The sequence below is a fragment of the Acomys minous genome (genome assembly GCF_964271855.1).
Source record: "Acomys minous genome assembly, chromosome: 2".
Lineage (NCBI taxonomy): Eukaryota > Metazoa > Chordata > Mammalia > Rodentia > Muridae > Acomys > Acomys minous.
Window position 1 is genome coordinate 119,687,719 of NC_140484.1, and position 20,703 is coordinate 119,708,421.

Consider the following 20,703-nt stretch of genomic DNA (forward strand, 5'->3'; position numbering starts at 1 on the left):
CATCAACTGAGATGATCTTATAAAAAATTTCCCCCTTTATCTTAGTTTGTTTTATTACATTAATCTTTCATAGTTTGGATTAGATTGCATTCCTGTGATAAATCCAACTTGATCCTATTTTATATGTTGTTAAACTCAGTTGTTAATGCTTTGGAAGGGGCTCATAGAGTTGGGCTCATAGACATGCGGACAGGGACTGGACCTCAAAGGCCCAGGCAAGGAGTCCTTTGCACTTTTCGCTTTGGCTACAAACTGTCTTCCAGCTCTTTGGTTCGATACACAGAGGACTCAATGCTCTGCTGCTGTGATATCTGCTCATAGTTAGAGATGGCAGAGAATTAAAAGATGCTGACCTCGCCAAACTCCTGGGGTTTTCTGGAGCCAAGACCTTAGGCTTGCTCATTCAGTTATTGAAGACTAAGTGACTCTGTCTTCTAGCCAGAGGCTTCTGAGAACATGTCCATGTATGTATGTTAGCTTGCTGGATCCTAATGTAGGAGGGGAGGGGTGGCCTCCTTTCCTGCCATCATCCTTCTCCGTGAATCTCCATCACTCCTTCCATGGTTCCACACCTCCCATTGGCCCCATTGGGACCCTGGTATGGGAACCCATATCCCTTGTGCACAGAGTAAGTGGTGACAGCAGGGACTTAGGAAAGTCACACTCTGGAAATAGAGGCATTTAGGGACTTCTCTTTGTCGCACGGATCTTCAGGATGCTTCCTTCACTGCAACATTTGTTTAATGCTGGATGAATTTGCTTGGTGCTTGGAAAAAAATTTAAAAACCCCAAAGAGTGTATTGATGTGTGGCCACTCTGAGATACATTGTAGGGAAGTGCTTTTTCTCAGTGAATTTGGTTACACACCAGCCACAGATGTGCTCACCTTTTCTCTACCCTTTTTAAGGGGAGGCATTTACAGTAGAAGCTAGAGAATTATTTTGGTACTTTAAGGTCCTCCCATGTAGACATAATCTTTCCTTATAGCTTACTTAGGCAAGCAAGGATAGGTGAAAATGGCCTTTCTGAGCAGAATGTCCCTGAATATGTCCTTGTCAGATGAACTCCATCAGGGTGGAAGCAGAAACAGATGTCTCTGTCTAGAAGCTAGAGCTTTTTTCAGCTCTTCTGACGGTAGCGAGGGACTCTAGGTTGGGGAATGCCAGCCCCAGGCTTTGTGTATACCTATGAGCATATGGATAAATCCGAGGTCAGAGTGAAGAAAGGAAGGGCAGAGTGTGCTGAGGGGCCTGCGTGATTGCTTTAGTACAGGAAGAGATGGAAGAGAGGAGGATGCTCTTTGGAGGAGTCAGAGGACCAGGATTCAGGATGTAACAGTGGTGTCCAGACCTCCCCTTCCTCTATATAAACTCTTCATCCAATCTCTGCATTGCTGGTGTATTTGGTCCACCTTCTGGTCTTCCATGGGGCTTTCTGTCCTTTACCTCTGTTTTAAGTGGCAACATAGCTTCTGTAAGATTCTGCTTTCATCAAGCAGCATTATCTTGCAAGCTCCGAGGAGTTTTGTGACATCATTGCTGACATTTCAGTTCCAGGGTGTAGCAGGATCTCAACCTGGCAACAAAGCAGCCATGGCAACTGCTGAAACAACAGTGGGGTGAAGGCAAGAGTTGAACCTCTTCTGATCCTTCTGGGTTCCACTTTCAGCAGAGAGTTGAATGCAGAGAACGGACTCAGAGTTCAGTGGGTTGTGCTTTCCCAGACCCCTCCCTCCCTCCATCTGTAATTGTCCTCCACAGCACTAGTCTTACAAGTACCAACCTGAGCGCTTTGGGATGCTCACCCTTTACCCAAACCATTCCCTCTGCCAGAAGCCTGTCTCCTCCCTTGGATACACATGGTGGCATGAAGCTGCTTGCTCAGGCTCCTGTTGTGGAAATGGCTCCCTAGGCACCTGGTAGGTTTGGAGCCATAAGTGTCTTGCCTTTCTTATTCTGCTCTTTGACTGAAAGGACTCCATCACCTCACAGGCTAAGCCAAGCAAGCAACCCCGAAAACATTAGCTGCAGCACAAGTCTTTTTTTTTTTTTTTAAGATTTATTTCTCTATTGTGTACACAGTATTCAGTATTCTGCCTGCACGCCAGATCTCATTACAGATGGTTGTGATCCACCATGTGGTTGCTGGGAATTGAACTCAGCACCTCTGGTTGAGCAAACAGTGCTCTTAACCTCTGAGCCATCTCTCTCCAGCCCCATGCAGCACAAGTCTTAACAAGAGATCTTCCTTTCATGAGTACTGGAGGTCACAACTGCTGAAGAGGCCAAAGCAGGCAATATTCCTGCTGTGTATATAACAACCTTTGGTGAACCTGCCGCAGCAGTGTTGTGATCAATACAAGGCCATTTTACAAATCTCTCTCTACTGAATGCAACTCAAGGCAAAGATGGGCTTTATCTAATGTCTGGATGGCGTGAAGTCGGGCAGGTGTGATACCGAGAGCTACTCCATGTACTCTTGATGAATGAAGGAATGAGACGAAGCCTCCTCAAAAGACCCAGCCATCTCAACCCGTCTTGAAAAGGGTAGTGTATTTGGTGCGTCACCCATGGGTGAACCCAGGCACTGTTTCGTGACCCCCTGAGTGGCGGTGAGTATAACCTCCACTCTTCACCTGTCTGGGAGTTTAGGAAGACAATGAAGAAAGCCTGCTGACCTTCCTTAGGCTGGATTCAGCTGTTAGTCTAGATGGCCACTGAAAGCCAAGAGTTGGCAAACTGTGAAACTTTCTGATGAAGCGATTTGAGACAGCTGACTTTAATTGGGTTGAGAGATGTATAGTTGACCAGCAAAGTGCGCTTCAGCGTATAGGTGAGGTTGTCTTCAAAGAGAAATATTGGGCAGGGGAGACCTGTCCTGAATATGGGCAGCAGTATCTGTAGGCTGGGAGCTGGATGAGATAAAAAAAACACAGGGGCAGAAAGCCCGTCAGTCAGTCTGCCACATGAGCTGTTCTGTTTACCATACTCAATCTTTTTTTTTTTTTTTACTGTGTTTTGTTCACCTATTTGTTCCTCCTCCTGATCTGCTTATCTATCACCAACAGTGGTTGTTTTTGCAAAGCCCTTTATAGAAAGTGGTTCTTATCCTGTCCAGACCAAATGCCAAGTTTCTACCTGTTCTCTAGGGCTCTTCGCCCAGACTCTCTGCAGATCCTGTATGAGAACAGGTGTGGTTGAGCTGGGTAGATATCAGGTCTGAGGAAGTCTGTTTGCTTCGGGCCCTCACATGCACTTCACATCCACCTGACGGTCTCTGCCCCAAACAGGGTTCTCACAGGGCCCCTCTCCCCTGGGTCATGGTCTCTCCTCCATCTCCTTCTTCATCTCCAGCCTCCAATCTATGCTCTCTCTCTCTCTCTCTCTCTCTCTCTCTCTCTCTCTCTCTCTCTCTCTCTCCCTCCCTCCCTCTCTCTCTCTCTCTTTCTCTCTCTCCCCCTCCCTCCCCCTCTCCCTCCCTCCCCCTCTCATTTTTTTTGCCAATTTTCCCAGAAAAAATATTGATCAACATTTTCTACTCCCCATTTACAGAGGCTTAGCTGTGCCTGTTTTTCAGAGTTGTCTAATTTTATCTATATAATGTAATAGGAAAAAAATCTCCACACACAGCTCAGCCTGACATGCTGCCAAAGCTCTGCTTTCCAAGTCCTCTATAATGATTATATTGTTGAAATTCAATAAAGAGTCATTCATAGAAATGAAAATGCAATTACAAGAATCTTTCTCTTAATCCCTAGGATAAACACTAAAAGATTTTTTTCCTAAGAACTGTGAGGGATTGCAATATATGGAAATTTTATTCACGGCACATAGTGGCTTACATGCATCAATGTATTTATCTCCCAGAACTTTATAAAGTAGACAGTTATTTGATGTACTTTACAATGAGGAAACTGAGGCAACACAGTTCCTAGCGACAGACAGAATTCAGATCAGACAGTCTGATTTCACAGCACAAGCTGCTAGTGTCTACAGCCCCTTGTCACGAACACAAACCTCATTCAAATGAAAAAGAAGCTTCTTTGAGTTTTTAAGTTTTCAGACTAGTGCATAGTGTGTGTTGAGCATGTGCCCTTCATAACTCCATCCTCCCTTTTTTGACTGCTCCTCTTAGTCCTCTAAACAGTTTAATTCTGTTTTCATATTGTATATGCATGTATGATTTTGTATCTCTCTAGACACCACAAATGAAAGAAAACATGATATTCATCTTTGAGACTGATTTAATTCACTTAATTTGATCTCCAGTTGTATCTACTTCCTTGCAACTTTGTTCTTTTTTATGGATTAAAATAATACCTGCCCCCATTTCCCTATAGATAGACAGACACACAGGCAGGCAGGCAGATAGACAGATAACAACTTTCTCTTATCAATCCCTCTAGTTTTGAGCCTTTCTGAATTAAAAAGAAACCAGCTGCTTGGGGTTTGGATAAATGCTCCTGAAAGGCCCCAAGGTGGTGCTAGTGGTAGGTGGTGGCACTGTCAGGATGTGAGGCCTAGCGCCCACTGCTGGTGCAAGTGCAAAATGATGCATTCTCTTCAGAAAATGGACTTCGGCAGTTTAGAGAAGTTAAAGGTGCTGTTGCTGCTGGCTATCCTACCCACATTGTAGTGAAACTCCCCCAAGAGAAATGGAAGCACACATATGCATGCACATTTTCACACACGTGTGAACACAGAAATTCAATCCCCAAGCACACACATACAAAATCTCTAACATGCCTTTTTAGCGTACAATTTTTTGATCTGATATAAATCTGTCATTCTTGCCCTTATTCAATATGTATACTACAAGCTTAATTATGCAAATTAGGACCGTACTTCACTTCTGTTTGTTTATCGTCCAAAGCCAGCACAGCAGAAGCATTCATCAATAGATGAATGATGAGCAAGGTTTGTGCATTCATACTGTAAATAATGACTCAGCAGCAAGCAAAGAGCAAATCCAGGACACATACAATAACATGGCTCTATCTCCGAGTGAGTGTGCTAAGGGAAGAAGTGTGACAACAAAGAGCTGTGTTAAATAATCCCCGCTTATGAAAAGTGAAAGAGAAAGCCACAGTGTTAGGAAGCAGATCACGGCTGCAGGGAAGGAGGGAGGGTAGGGCTCAAGGGGATAGGGGGAGTTTTGGACACAAAGGGCTTATAAATTCAGAACTTGGCACTACTGGGTCAGAAATGTAAACGTTTAGATTAGGACTCACCTGCTGCACAAGAACAAAGATCTGAGTTTGAGTTCCTGGAGCCATATACAAGCCAAAGTGGTGGGCATCTGTGTTCTATTGCTTCCACAGTGAGAAGCAAGCAGACAGGGGAGCCTGTGGGCCAGCTAGTCTGCAGTGACAAATCAGAGACCCTGCCTTAAACAAGGGGAAGGCAACCTCCACATCACACCATGGCATGCTTGTGACCACACTCATGCACATGCACACAGAAGAATAAATGATGAACTGCACATTAGACAGAAGAGACTGGACAGGTGTCTTATTATTACCAAGAAAATGTACATTTAAGAAAACCGCAGGGCCTGGAAAAGGCTCTGTGGGTAACCTCACAGCATGGGGACTTGAGGTCTATAAAACTGCCAGGTGAAGCTAAGCACAGCTGTTATCCTAGCTCTGGAGGGAGGGAGACAGATTACTCTCTAGAGCTAACTGGCCAAATGGTCAGAACCAGGTTCAGTGAGACGCTGTCTCAAAACATAGGGTGGAGCCGGGTGTAGTGGTGCATGCCTTTAATTCCAGCACTAGGGAGGCAGAGGCAGGCAGATTGATGTGAATTCCAGGCCAGCCTGGTCTACAAAGCGAGTCCAGAATAGTCAAAGCTACATAGAGAAACCCTGTCTTTTTAAAAAATTTATTCAGATTACATCTCAATTTTTATCCCCTTGCTTGTCTCCTCCCATTCCTCCCTCTCTCTTTCACCCTATTCCCATCCCCTAGGTCGTGACAGAAGGGGGCCTCCTCCTCCACTATATGTTCATAGTCTATCAAGTCTCATCTTAGTAGCCTTCCTATTCTTTCTCTGAGTGCTACCAGGCCTCCCCACTAAGAGGAAGTGGTCAAATATGAGGCACCAGAGTACATGTCAGAGTCAATCCCCATTCTCCACACAGCTGTGGATAATGTCCTGTCCCTTGGCTAGATCTGAGTAGGGATTCAATATTTACTGCATGTATTATCTTTGGTTGGTGCAGTAGCTTGAGCAGACCCCCCTGGGTCCAGATCTATCCATCATGATGTTCTTCTTGTAGGTTTCTAGGACCCTCTGGATCCTTCTATTTCCCTATTTTCTCATACTTCTCTCACCTAGACTCCCAATAGGTGGTCCCTGCATCTATCCTAATCTCCTGGTAAGTGAAGACTTTCAAGGGACATCCTTGTTGGCCTAGTGCCCAATTATAAGTGAGTATACACCATGTGAGTCTTTCTGCTTCTGGGTTAACTCACTCTGTATGATAATTTCTAGTTCCATCCATTTGTCTAAAATTTTCAGGATTTTCTTGTTTTTAATAGCTGAGTTGTATTCCATAGTGTAAATGTACCACAGTTTCTTTATCTATTCTTTGACTGAGGAACATTTAGTTTTTTTGCAGGTTCTGGCTATTACGAATAAGGCCACTATGAACATGTTGAGCATATGTCTTTGTTGTGTGGTGGAGAAACCCTGTCTTGAAAAAGTAAAAAAAAAAAAAAAATCCACAAAGAAACAAACAAGCATAGGATGGAGAACAGTAGAGGAAAAGCCTTTATAACTTTTACCCCTATGCATATTCACAAATGCATGCACATTTGCAAACATGTGTGAACACACAAATGCACCACACACAGAAAATCTCTATCATGCCTTTTTAGCTTACAGTTCTTTAATATGAAATAAATCTGTCATTCTTGTGCTCCTTCAATGTCTATACTGTGAGCTTAATTATGCAAATAAATATCTTCCTGAAATGATTTGAAGTGCCATAATTGGTTTCCATGAACAAAGACTGCTTTTTTGAAGATTAAATATCTCTCACCATATGTTTCACGAATCTCCTATTTTCCCTTCAAGTATTGCAAAACCCATCCCAAATATGGTTATTTCCCCTTACAGACATGCAAATCTTTTCTCTGCTTAGGTTTCTATGTAGCTTCTAAACAAAATTCTGCTCTGGTGTTTGTGGACTTTAGCTAGCAAACAGAGAGAAATTTGCACATCTAAATAAGATTATAAGCACATAATGAATGCCCTTTCTATCTTAGTTTCGTGTTTAAAGAGACATTTAATTCCTAAGAAAATGCTGATGTGAGTATAATCTCTCAAGTCCTTGGGGCTTGGTAAAGCCCCACATTTCCATGCCTGTTGCTAAGCTGAGATTCTCTTTTGATGTGATTTGCAAAAAGGCTAAAGCCTTTCTTTTTTTAAATGAAAATATAAGTCAATGAATTGGCTTTAAAAAGCACATCAAACAACCTCTGCACAGTGAATGGAGAGGGAGCCAGCTCTGGGCTCTCTGCTCACTGAGCCCTGAGTGGCCTAATCAGATTATAAACAGCCATGTGTAGAGGTGAGGTGCACCCTGCTGAGCATTTGTACATCCGAAAGTTAATTTCTGCTTGAACTGACGTGGTTTGAAAACCAGGAACTTTTAATTGAATGGTTCCCACACTCAGCCTGTGGGTGGATATTGGTTATTAAAAGGCGTACTCATTAATACACAGTGAAAATATTACTTGTACATATTTGTCTCCCAACTTTCCATAAAAAAAACACTCAATTAAAATTTAAAAGTAGAATAAAAGAGAAACCATACCATGACTGTCTCCTCAAGGACAAAGTCGCCACTGTCCTTTCAGAATGAAGTACATGCGTTGACAGTGTTCTCTTTCACGGCAGCTGACAGTTCTTGAAGAGCATCAGCGCTGCTTTCTACCTGCTTCCTCATAAAACCATCGCCACAGTATGGGCTTGGACCTCGTGCCTGGCTTCTAAAGCTCGGAGCACAACATTGTGATGCCACTTTCAATGTCACTTCCCTCCCTTGAAGCTGGCACTGCCCCCAGTACTCACTGCTCTGAGGAAGCCAGCAGCTGGCCTCGAGCTACAGGACCGGGAGCTAGCCTGTTGTCAGTCGCTAGGACCTACCAACAACCACGTGAGCTGGGAAGCAGGCTCTTCCTAGTCAGTCTCAAGGTGACTGAAGTCCCATCCATTGGCTGGCTGGAGGCTTGAGAGCTCTGAAACACAGGTCCTCTGAGCCCTCACTAAAGCTATGAGCATCCATGTTGTTGCTTAGAGCTTTGGTGTCTTTTTGCAGTCAGCAGTAGCTCTCATGTACAGTCCCAACTGTTCCTGAGGTAGCTCACCACTTACATACATGAACCTAGAGCGACATCTTTAAACTAGATCATAAATTGCACAAAAATAATACATTTGATGAACATAGGGTCATCCCTTAGATTACACACACACACACACTACACACACAACACACACAACACACACTACACTTACACCACACACACGTGCATGCAGGTATACAGAGACATGAAATCTTAAGATGTTTTGAGTTCCTTGTACAAAACGGTACATAGAATTTTCATGCACCCTCCATGTATGTTATCTCTAATTATGATTGTAAATGTGATATGAAGGCTGTTTACATAGTTGTCATGTTGTGTTTAGGAAATAAGAGAAATAAATTTTACGTTAGAAGTGCAGACTCTTTTAAAAACTATTTTCACGTGCATTTGGTTGAATCTACAGATGTAGAAGGCACAGGCAAGGAGCTAGCTGTATCATGCCTTTATGTCACATGGGGCAGACATCACATTCAAAACAGCTGATTATTATTTCTAGTTTCACAGAGAAGACTGAAAATCATAAACTCAATGGATAAATAAAAGGATAGAAAAGCTCAGTGCCTGTGGCAATAACTAGGGTCTAGCATGTTCATTCCCATTTAAAGAGATGAGATAAGCAATTGCAGAAAATCTAAGCCAGACAATTACTAAGTCTGTGAATGCCCCAGGAGACTTGCAAAATAGATGTTGTCCTCTTAAGCCTGACAAACTGCCAAAGTTAAAATGCATTTCAAACCCCACTCCAGCTAGTATCACCAGAAGAAATGGGAAATAGAAAACAACCCAGCAGCCTATTTCCAAACTAAAATGTAAAAAAAAAAAAAAAACCCAAAACATATATGTTTGGCCTCACAATCTTATACCTGAGATCCTCCCTACAACAAAAATGAACCAAAAATGCGAAATCTCATGCACAACAGTGTGCAACTTCAACCCTAAAAGCTACGCGAGTGTACATCTGTAGAGAACACGTGGTAAGGCAAGTTTGTCTTGGAAGGCTGGCCAGTTGCGCATGCGGTTGTGTGCTGATTTCCAAGGGTGGGAAGCAACATGTGAGGCTGCACGTATGGGCAAGATCATTCATCTCTCAGAATTAGGGATCTGATTTTGTAGATATTTTACTTATACTATATTTTAGAAGAGATCAGATAAATACATAGATGATGTAGGGGAAAGGAGAAAAATGGAAAAATTGATCCTTTTTTTTTTTAACACACTAGAGACATGAGTGGAAACAAAGAAGTCAGGGTTTGAGAGGGGAAAAGAGAAACAAAGGAGGACAAGAAAGCAATAGGTATTTTAAATGCTGTCTGCAGCAAATGCAGCATATGGTGTGTGTGTGTGTGTGTGTGTGTGTGTGTGTGTGTGTGTGTGTGTGCGCACGCGCATAAAAACTGAACAAAGAAAGATGCCAGGAAAGATAACAGTAACTTCATTAGACTATTTTTAGCGATGCCACCTTAATTTGCCTCAAACTGTATTATATTGTATTTTTTCTCTCAACAAACATGTTATTTATATAACCAGCAGGAAAAAAACAAAAATCTATTTTCACTGTGGAATCAACCCATCTATCACCTTTATGGGCTTTATCTATTAAAGTTCTGTAAAAGATTTAATTTGGGAGAGTTCCACTATTTAAAAAGACTCACAACACCCAGACTAACTATTGGCAGAACAATCACGGGACAAAGCTACACCTGTCTCTAAGCCCATGGGATTTCAGAGCAGAGTCTGCTGTCTCTGTCTGTATCAGGAGAGGTATGGAGTAAGAGTTACAAACTTAATAGTAGGCAAAAATCCTTGTGGAATTAAAACATGCTGTGAGTTATAATGTACAGGACAGTAAAATAAAACAAAACAAAACCCTGATAGGCACAGGCTGTGTCCATGTCGGAGCATTGTGTTAGGCTCAGGGAAGTTTCTAAAGCTATATTTCAAGTCCAGTCAGCAGGTGGTTAGATACGCCCACAACAGCCATGTCGCTGTTTCACTGCCCCATCATATTTATCCAAATAACTGTAGTTAAACTCAATTGATAAATGAAAAAATAACGTAAGAGGGGTCCTTGATGGATCCTTAGAGGAAGAAAAGTAGTTTGAGGAAGAAGGGTACACAAGGGTAGTGTTATATATGTAGTTATATACCTATATGAAAATTTCAAAGGATAAATAAAGTTTTAAAAATGAATTTTATGCCGGGCATGGTGGCACATGCCTTTAATCCCCGCACTCAGGAGGCAGAGGCAGATCTCCGTGAGTTTGAGGCCAGCCTGGTCTACAAAGAGAGTCAAGGACAGCCAGAGCTACACAGAGAAACCTTGTCTCAAAAAACAAAACAACAAAACTGAATTTTATTAGCAGAATCAGGATAGCTCACATTTTAAAAAACCGATTATCAATGTGCTTCTGCTGTGTTATCGGGTTGTTGTTGTTGTTGCTGTTGTTGTTGTTGTTGTTGCTGTTGTTGCAGAACACAGTCCTTTCGACAATTGACTCACGCTCTTGCATGGGAAACAGCCAGCTAGACCTTCAGTGACTGGCTGTCCCCGCCCTTCCCACCCCCCCCCCCCCCCCCCCCCGTGAGAGCCATATTTCACACTTCCTATTGACTCTCTATTACGGCATCTGCCTGACACTTGCCTCTGTTTTAGGTGGCTCCCTCAATTACTAGGCAGTTCAAGAAGAGGGACTCACAGACAATGGCCCTGAGCTGCCTTCTGATGGCCTTGGCAATAATAGGACTAGGACCTGCTAGGTGCTGCACTCAGGACAGGTGGCTTCACCCCAAACCCCTGGAGCTGTGCAGCCAAACTCAAGCCCAAAGCCATACATACATTAAGCTGTAAGTCCCGAAGGCCACAGTATATATTGTGAAGTTTTGGAAGGTAGTGCCGTCAGGACTGATGCTTGCATCCTCACTGAAGCAACCTCAGAATGCTGCCCCACTTTCTTCTTTCTGGGGTCCTAGGGAAGATACCAGCCTTTAAGTTTTTCCGCCTTGCAATAAAAACAAAGGGTCTAACCCTATAACCAAAGCATAACATGCAAGACACAGAACAACTTGGGACTGATGGAGGCGCGGCAGTCTCTCATGTATCCAGAGACAAAAGAAACTGTGTAGGGTTTCACTGAGCTAAGAATACGTTATAGAACATGCTCTGAAGGAAAGCTCTTTGGCCTTGGCAATGTCTTCTAAGAGCTGGTAAATTCCGATTAGTGACTGTCACTAGTTGCTAGGTAAGATTTATAGCCATGGTATTATGATTAGGATGACACTTCAATTTTGAAATCAGGATATACAGCCTGAGTGCTTTTTCTATGGCCTCCTGACTCTATTTTATTAGATATGACATACACTCCATATTGTATAACTTTAACCACTGTCATCAGAGACCAAACCACTGATGCTTTCATGTAAGACTTCCTAGCCTCCAGCATTGAGAGAGTAAATTTCCTTATGAGTCTCCTAGTTTGTGGAAATTTGTTATAGTCTCACACATCGACTAAGACAACTGCTCAGACAGATAGTTGCACACAAATCTTCATTGCTGGTCCAACAGTATGTGCCTTGTTTGTCCAGACCCAGCACAAGAGGCCAGAGGGGTGTGAGGACCACAGACCCCCTGCTAAATCCTCCTCCAAAGGAGTCTTGGGAAAAGAAAGAACACTAGCCTTCTCTTTCATTGACTCTCTGAAAAGCCATCCTCTCCAGGGCTACTGAGATGGCTCAGCAGGTAAAAGCACTTGCACAAAGCCTGATGATCTGACTTTGATCCCTGGAACCCACACGTGTAAGGAGAAAACTGACCTGCAAGTTGCCCTCTGACCTCTGTACACACACCATGGTATGCACACACACAAACCACACAAGTAAGGTTAATTCTTTTTCCTTTGGTGGCCAGGGTGTTGGATTAGTGTAATTAAGTGATTTGGCTGCTCTTCCAGAGGACTAGGGTTCAATTTCAGCACCCACCAGTAGCTCACAACTACCTAATTCCAGTGCCAGAGAATCCAATACCCTCTGTAGGGTGAGCACTGCATGCATATCGTACTCAAAAGTACATGCAGGCAAAACATCAAACACATGTTCGTGTGTATTCAAAGAAAAACTGAGCCAGGTGCAGTGGCACACACTTGTAATCCCACCTCTCAGAGAGGCAGAGACAGGCAGGTCATTGTGAGTTTGAGGAAAGGAAAGGAGAGAAGAAGGAAGGAAGGAAGGAAGGAAGGAAGGAAGGAAGGAAAAAAGAAAAGAAAACTGGTTCCAGAGCTACCTCTGGTGGAGGAATTCATCATGGGCTGGAAGGGAGAAGTCTGCCCTGGTCTCCTACTACCCACTTCTCCAGGACCTCTCTGCCTGTCAAGGATGGGCTTGTCCTATTTTCAGTATTCTTCTCCTGCCTGAATTCTGTTTCTTCTTCCCACACTAACTTATGTTGATTACCACAGACCCAGCAATGTGATTCTAGAACATTCTCAGCCTCTCAGTATTCTGATTATAATCCCAAGAGAGGAAACTACCATGACTGCAGAACCTCCTGGCAGGAATTGCTCTGATGTAAGCACTGGCATTTATTGCAATAGAGGAACACTGGGGTCTTTGCTATAATGTCTATTTCTATCACTGAACACTGGGGTCTTTGCTATAATGTCTATTTCTATCACTGAACCGTGAAGAAGGAAGGAGGGAGGAAAAGACTCTCATGTGACTTACAAGGAAAACTGCATTGGAGGCTGAGTGCTTCCTGGAACATGCTCACGTTCACCCCAGCATTCTTCTGGTCCCCAGTTTCCTCCCATTACTCCCTAATGGTGTCTGAGGCCATTTGAAACTGGAGCTACATAATCCTGTGTACTTTTCGGAGCTACTACCAGGCATCTTTAGGTTTTGCTTTTGACACCTGGCTTGCAGGGAAATGAGAGCCAGTTCACACACATGCTTCTGCCAACTCCCTGTGGTACCCATGGCACCTAGGTGTATTCATAATAGATGTTTAGGGTCAGATTGGAGTAGGGAAAGGCCACTGTGGTGCATGGGGGACAGACACCCTTTTGGAGATGCTCAGAGTTATAAGGGAAAGGTCTTATGAGGCCTAGTATTGTAAGACATGCTTGAGAGAGTTTGAAATGAATGTCAGGCCAGGAGATAGGAATCCTGCCTAAGACCAGGACGAGAAATTTCTAGAAGAATGAAACATGGACAAATCCTGAGGGCTGAGCACCTATGAAGATGCAGAAGAAAGAAATAGTTCCACAAAGGATCATATATCATGTGGACCCAGACCCTCTGCTCAGATGTAGTAGAGAGGCATCATATGAGGAGCATGGACTACTTCTGACATGGACTCTGTATCCCCAAATTTTGATCACTTACCTCTGCCAGGGTGGCCTCACCAGGCCCCAGGGGAAGAGTATAAGGGTAGTACAGATGAGACTTGATAGGCAGAGATCAGATGGTAGGGGAGGAAGGCTCCCCTTTCTGAAATTTTTAATTTAAAGTAGATATTTATTTGTTTGCATCTTTTTCAGTTTGGGTTTTATTGCTTTTTCTTTTAGGACTGTCTTTTTTTTTCAGTGTAGCTTATTGTTAAACATGACAAATAAAAGAGGTAAATAAATTTAATCTTTGCATGGGAAAAAAAAAAAAGAAATATTTCCAAACTGTGCTCCCAAGTAGAGAGGGAGACTAGGGGTAAAATGTCTGTCTACCAATTGCTCACCTACCTTTTTTTTTTTTTTACTGAGAGCCCCTCACTCACCCAACAGATGAGTAACAGATTCTGAGGACCCCACACCCACCCAGCAGATGGCAATGGATTTTTGGCAACACAGGACATGCTGAAGGCTCTAGCTTCCAGCTCATCCTTTCTCAACCATCCCCGAGGACCAGTGTTTAATGGCCAGCAAAATAATTAATGATCTTATTGGACTTGGTGAGTTGTAACATCCCTCTTGTCCTTTGAGCCTTACAGGAGCTATTTGTTTTGGAGCAAAGATATTAAATTCATGCTTGAGAGTATTAAAGGGAGAAGACAAACGGCCTTGGATGAAATAAATGACTTCTCGAGGCACATTTTTCTTAGGCTGTTCCAACATCTCATCTTCTACAAAACGTTTTGGGGTTTGAATTTTTTGTTTGTTGTTTTTTATTTTTTATTTTTTTTTAATTTTGAACTGAGTATCTTGCCGGTCTATAAACCACATCTTCTTTTCCAGCCAGCTACCGTCCACTCTGAGTCCATTTCTTCTCATGCTCAGCCTCCACCTTTCTTTGTGAAATGAAGCAAATGATACAGTGAAGTCTTCGTCCCCTTTATCTCTGAAATTTAAGGATTCTGGGATTTTTCCATCTCTCAGCTTTGTGCCTCTATGTTACTGACCACAGAATTAGAAACAGTATAAGCTGTAAGTAGGAATGAATTATAAATTAGATTAGATTTAATTGGAAATTAAAGGATAAGCTTTTCTTAAGTGTGGGTTTCCATAGCACCCAGTTGGAGTGGACCATTTAGACCCCATTTAAAGGACACACATCTGTTCCAAGTTCTTTCCTGATTTAATTAAAAACTGAATGCCACAGACTGTGTTCGTTAGGCAGTCCGCATCACATGCATATTAAGGTTCTGTGGAGCTTTCAGCTTTATTTAATAACACTAGAAATAGATGATGAAATTACTCTTAATATTTCAGTTGTTAGAGGAGGAAGGGAAATCAGGCAAGCTCACTTCGAATTAAAAAACTGCAGGCCATGAATCACTCTCAGTGCAGGCACAAAGCATTTCCCTCACATTTGCCACTTTACAACTCAAGTGCTTTTCAAGTTATGACTCTCTGATATGGAAATCCCTCATCTCAAGGATGAAGGGCTGCTCAAACCAAAAGGATGGCAATCCTTTGACCTGGCACACTCTGCCACTACATGCCTGGAGAGCAGCCTTTCTAGGCACTGCACTGGTGATAGAAAGGGCTTTTCCAAAGAAAATTGCTGTACTCTCTGGGGACGTTGTGAGTGTCCCCAAAAACAAGCCCAGGCATTCCTCTCTCTGGAAGGGCCCAAGTAGTATTTTCTTTTCCTTTCTTTTCTTTTTTTGGTTTTTCAAGACAGAGTTTCTCTGTGTAGTCTTGGCTGTCCTAGACTCGCTTTGTAGTCCAGGCTGGCCTTGAACTCACAGCGATCCGCCTGCCTCTGCCTCCCGAGTGCTGGGATTAAAGGCGTGCGCCACCATGCCCGGCCTTTCAAGTAGTATTTTCACAGCTGATATTTCCAGCCCAACTTTGACCCCCGCTTCATGCAGCGATTCATCACTAACACTAAGAATATGCTTCCTGCTGGTCACCAAGTGCACTGAGATAAGGAGTAAATCCATCCCAGGAGGCAGCAACAGACCGACTGCTCCCCAAGAAAGAGAAACTCTTCTTTTTGTCTCCAGTGTCCTTTACTGTCAGACTCACCAGGGTTCTTGTAGAGCATTTTGACCCCCTACCTACTTCATCTTTGTGTTCACAGTGCCCAGGTAAAGATCTAGCAAATGCCGAACTCTATAGAATGAATGAATTCCCAAGTATTTCTTAAAATAATGCTGTGCTCCAAATTGTTTTAGAATGATTTTTTTTTCTCTAAAAGGACATAGTTGGATGGGTGGAAGAAGAATGCAAATTGGGAAAGAGTTGTAGGAGGGCATGAATACAATCAAAGCCCATTGTATGAAGGTCTCAAAGAATTAATAAAACTTTTAAAGTGAAAAAAATAATGTTGAACTCATAGAGAAGTCTCAATAATTATTTCTTGGTTGTCCATTTAATAGACGACTTTGGGGCTTAGCACATATCTTGGAAGGTTCACGAGGAAAACAATCTAGCTGAAATGGTGGATTCCAGGTTCAATGAGAGACCTTGTCTCAAAGAAATTACTTGAAGAGCAGTAGAGAAATATGTCTGAAGTCATGCCCTGGCCTCCAGCTGTGTATACACAGACAACTGCACCTGCACCTGCACACACACACACACACACACACACACACACACACATCTCTACCTATCAATCTATCTATACACCTATCTATTATCCGTCAATCTCTATATCTACCACCTATATCTATCTATCTATCATCTATCTATCTATCTATCTATCTATCTATCTATCTATCTATCTATCTATCTATCATCTATCTATCTATCTATCTATCATCTATCTATCTATCATCTATCTATCTATCTATCATCTATCTATCTATCTATCTATCATCTATCTACTATTTATCTCCAAACAGCAGCATCACATACATATGATATACAATGTTTACAGGATCAGTCCCAGCGATACAAACTAAAACAAATGAAAAATATCTCAGGAATTAAGAGGTAATAACTTGATAATTGGTACACTGTGTAATGAGGAATAGAAAATCACTCACATTGATTGAGTGGGACTGTACTGTGAACAACAAAATGTGCAACAGGCATGACAGAATAATGACATAAAATATATAAAGTCAAACTTACTAGGCATGCAAAGAGAGAAGCTAAAATTTTGCACATTGTCTATAACATTGCTGGGGATCAATAACCATTTCTTCAAGGACTTCAAAGCAATTTACCAGACTCATCATTGCAGAAAACTTTAAATCATCTTTCTAAAAAGGTTTCAACAGTAATTTGGTTGGCAGAGGTCTGCGGCTTATCTTCAGACTCTGTTTGGGGAGCAGGGGACATGTTGAGGTTGTGTGCTTCCTGAGAACTTTGGAGGTTGGAAACCGACAGAGGGTGAAGTAGGGTGTGTGCACTTGCTCTCGGTAAAAGCTTTTTATAAAGTTAGGCCCTTGGTGCTGGAGTTTGGAATGCAGTGCTGTCAGCACGGAGCAAATTCAACAGACAATATCAGAGATTTTGAGGAGCTGAATTCATTGCTGCCTCAATAACCTCAAATATGCAAATATACACAGCAAGCCTTGTTCTTTGAAAGATAGTGTATTTCCAAATTAAAATTATTAAATTTATAAAATTTTACCTTAAGTCTTAAGATTCAAACTGTAGTCACTCAAGAGCCATATTTAACAGTGGGTGCAATGATATTATAGATGTAAAATCAAGAATTCATTTTAATACTATGTGGCATTCTCCCAGATTCTTTTGGATAAAGGAGGGAAACATTATTACATTTATATAATTGATTGTCATGGTTCATTACAGACTAAAGTTTCAGATGTTTTTGGCCAAGGAGAATGTTCATAGCACAACTTGAACCTTTCCAGACATTGTGCCATCAAATACAGTTACTATGGGCAGCAGGAATGTGTATATAGAGATAAGGAAAGGAAGTCAGGCCCTTGAACTTGGCTGGAGAATGTGTCCTGATGGTGGTGTCAGCATCTCTCTCTCTGCTGGTAGCATTCACTAGCTGTCTAGAGTATTATGCCTAATATGTCATAAAATATTTAAACACTTATTATCTCTTTTACCACCAGCATAGTCTTTGGTTTGGAGTTTTGGTGAGGTGAGTGAGAAGGGAACAGTGCTATAAAAAAAAAAGCCCAGAAGAGACTTGATACCCTATGAGCATATACAGGGGGAGGTAATCCCCCTCAGGCACAGTCATAGGGGAGGGGAATAAGGGGAAAATGAGAGGGAGGGAAGAATGGGAGGATACAAGGGATGGGATAACCATTGAGATGTAACAAGAATAAATTAATTTAAAAAAAAAAAAGAAAAAAACCCTGTGTTTTTATTGATTAATACTAGTTAACAGTGTGGGCAGAATGGTGTCATGAGCTACAGATGCTGGACCGACATCCTACCGTTCTTCCAGCTAAGCACATGACCATGTCAGGGATCTCTGGGCTGCAAGTGGCAGAAACTCAGCTGAAGCTAAGTTGATGCTGACAAAGGTGTGGAGCAGGATACATAGACTCATGACTAAAAAGTCTAGATGTAATCAATGATCTATCCAGGTATGAGACAGTTTTATCTCCACACATCTCTGTTGGCTTCTTTCTGGAACATTCATTTCAGTGTGGTTAGGCATGGCACTAGTAGAAGAAGATTTTCATTCTTTGGGCCGCAGCCGTAGAAAGGACAGGTCTCCTCTCCAGCATCTGTGAAATCCAGAATGGACCCAGTGCTGACTGCAGAGATGATGGTGGAGCTGGCCCTGTATGGAGGACTTGTGGATCTCTAAACCAGCTGAGGACTCTGCTCCGTTAGATTGATTCATGTGGACTAATATACTGGCCACCTCTTCCTTGTGGACATCTGGCCACGTCTCTGCCTGCCCCTTCTTGCAATGTGATCAAATCCATACCTAAACTAGCACACAGATAACCCCATGTATGGCAAAGGCCTTCAGTATCACTCATCATCATCAGGCCATGGAAGTCTAATGCACAGGGAACATATAGCAGTCGTGTCACTAAGATTTCATAGGCGCCACATCTGTAATTTTTATTAATGCATTTATTTATTCACTTTACATACTGGTCACAGACCCTCCATCCTCTCCTCCCAGTCTGACCCTCTTACTTAACCTTCTTTCCCAATTCCTTCCTCCCATATTCCTCAGAAAACAGACACCCTCACTCACCCACCCACTGCGGCTCATCAGGTCACATCAGGACTGAGTTCATCCTCTTCACCTGTGGCCGGGCAAGGGCTGTCTCATCATGAGGAAGTGATCACAAAGCATACAACAGAGTCCATGCCAGGAACAGCCCCTGCTCCCCTTACTAGAGGATCCACATGAAGCCTGAGCTGCCTATTAGCCACATCTGTGGGCGGGGCCCTAGATCCAGTCCATGCAAGGTTCTTGGTTGGCGATTCAGACTCCATAAGATCCTCTGGATCCTGGTAATTTTGATTTTTCTGTAATCACATTAAAAAAGTAAAAAGCCACTCAAAGTTCATGTTAACAGCAACGTATTCTCTAATACAACCCCAATACTATGTATTTACCATACATATAATCAATAGAAATAAGATACTTTCAGTTTGCTGTTGTTTACTGCCAAGCTATGAGTGTCATTATTGTATCTTCAGGGATATCTTGCCATGTTGGTCATTGGCATTAGAGCTGCATAGAACTATTGCTTTCATTCCTTGACAGATTTCATAAGGCTTTTTGGTATTGTGAAATCTAGACCCCAGGAAAGAAGGTTAGAATGAACTTGAATCTTCAGAGTCTTGTGTTCAAAGTGTGTAGCGTTCTCATCAATATGGACGTACTTTCAACCTCTGAGAGGCAACTAAGGGCAGTAGCAATGGCCTACATTGTTTTTGGAATTAACTGGACTCTACTGACTAACAACTCAAATGGAGTTTATCATGTCTGGTACTGGGTTTTTATTTTGGTTTCTGCTGTTTTTAGATAGTCTAATCACTTTTATGAGAAGCAGTGTCATCCCAAGTGGCATCAATTCATTTCACATGCACACACACACACACACACACACACACACACACACACACAGTGTATAAATTTAGGTAAATATAAAATAATACACTTCCCTGAAGCTTTATCAAACATCATTGGTGCTATTTGTCCTGCTTTCCTTTCTCTATCCGAATAGGAGGGAAAACATGTCTGGTACTAGAAACCTAGCTAACTCTCCAGGACTGGTGAGGTCATGGATCGCAGAAGATAACCTACTATGGTTATTCGACTATACAGATGTTGTAGTGATCTGAATAAAAATGACCCCTATAGGCTCATAGGGAGTGTCACTATTAGGAGGCATGGCCTTGTTGGAGAAATGTGTCTTTAGGGATGGCCCTTGAGGTTTCAAAAGCTCAAGCCAGGCCCAGTTGCTCACTCATTCTTCCTGTTGTCCATAAATATGCAGATAAAGAATCCAGATATATAAAACAATAATCCAGATGTAAAATTCTCAGCTACCTCTCCAGCACCATGTCTGCCTGCACACCACCATTCTCTTCACCGTGAGGACAACGGACTAACCTCTGGACTGTAAGCCAGCCTCAGTTAAATGTTTTTCTTACAGGAGTTGCTGTGGCTATGGTGTCTCTTCACAGCACTGAACAGGGGTAATTCCTAAATGCTTTCTAAAATGTATCCTTATACACACAGATAAGTGTAGCTCCCACCCCTTATCTAAGACCATTACAGAAAACCACACTATGTCATTGTGTAGAAACTAATGGGTCACGTGGGACCCACCCTGAAGGATAGATCTGCAGCACAGCTTCTCCACCTAAGGCTCCAGGGACATCGCTGAAAGACTGTTAGAGCCAGAGGACCAGGGAGTCTGCTGTGAGGCTGGGTCTTCTAGAAATGAGTGGGAAGCTGCAGTCACGATACCTCAAAATTATGTCTGTCTAAAC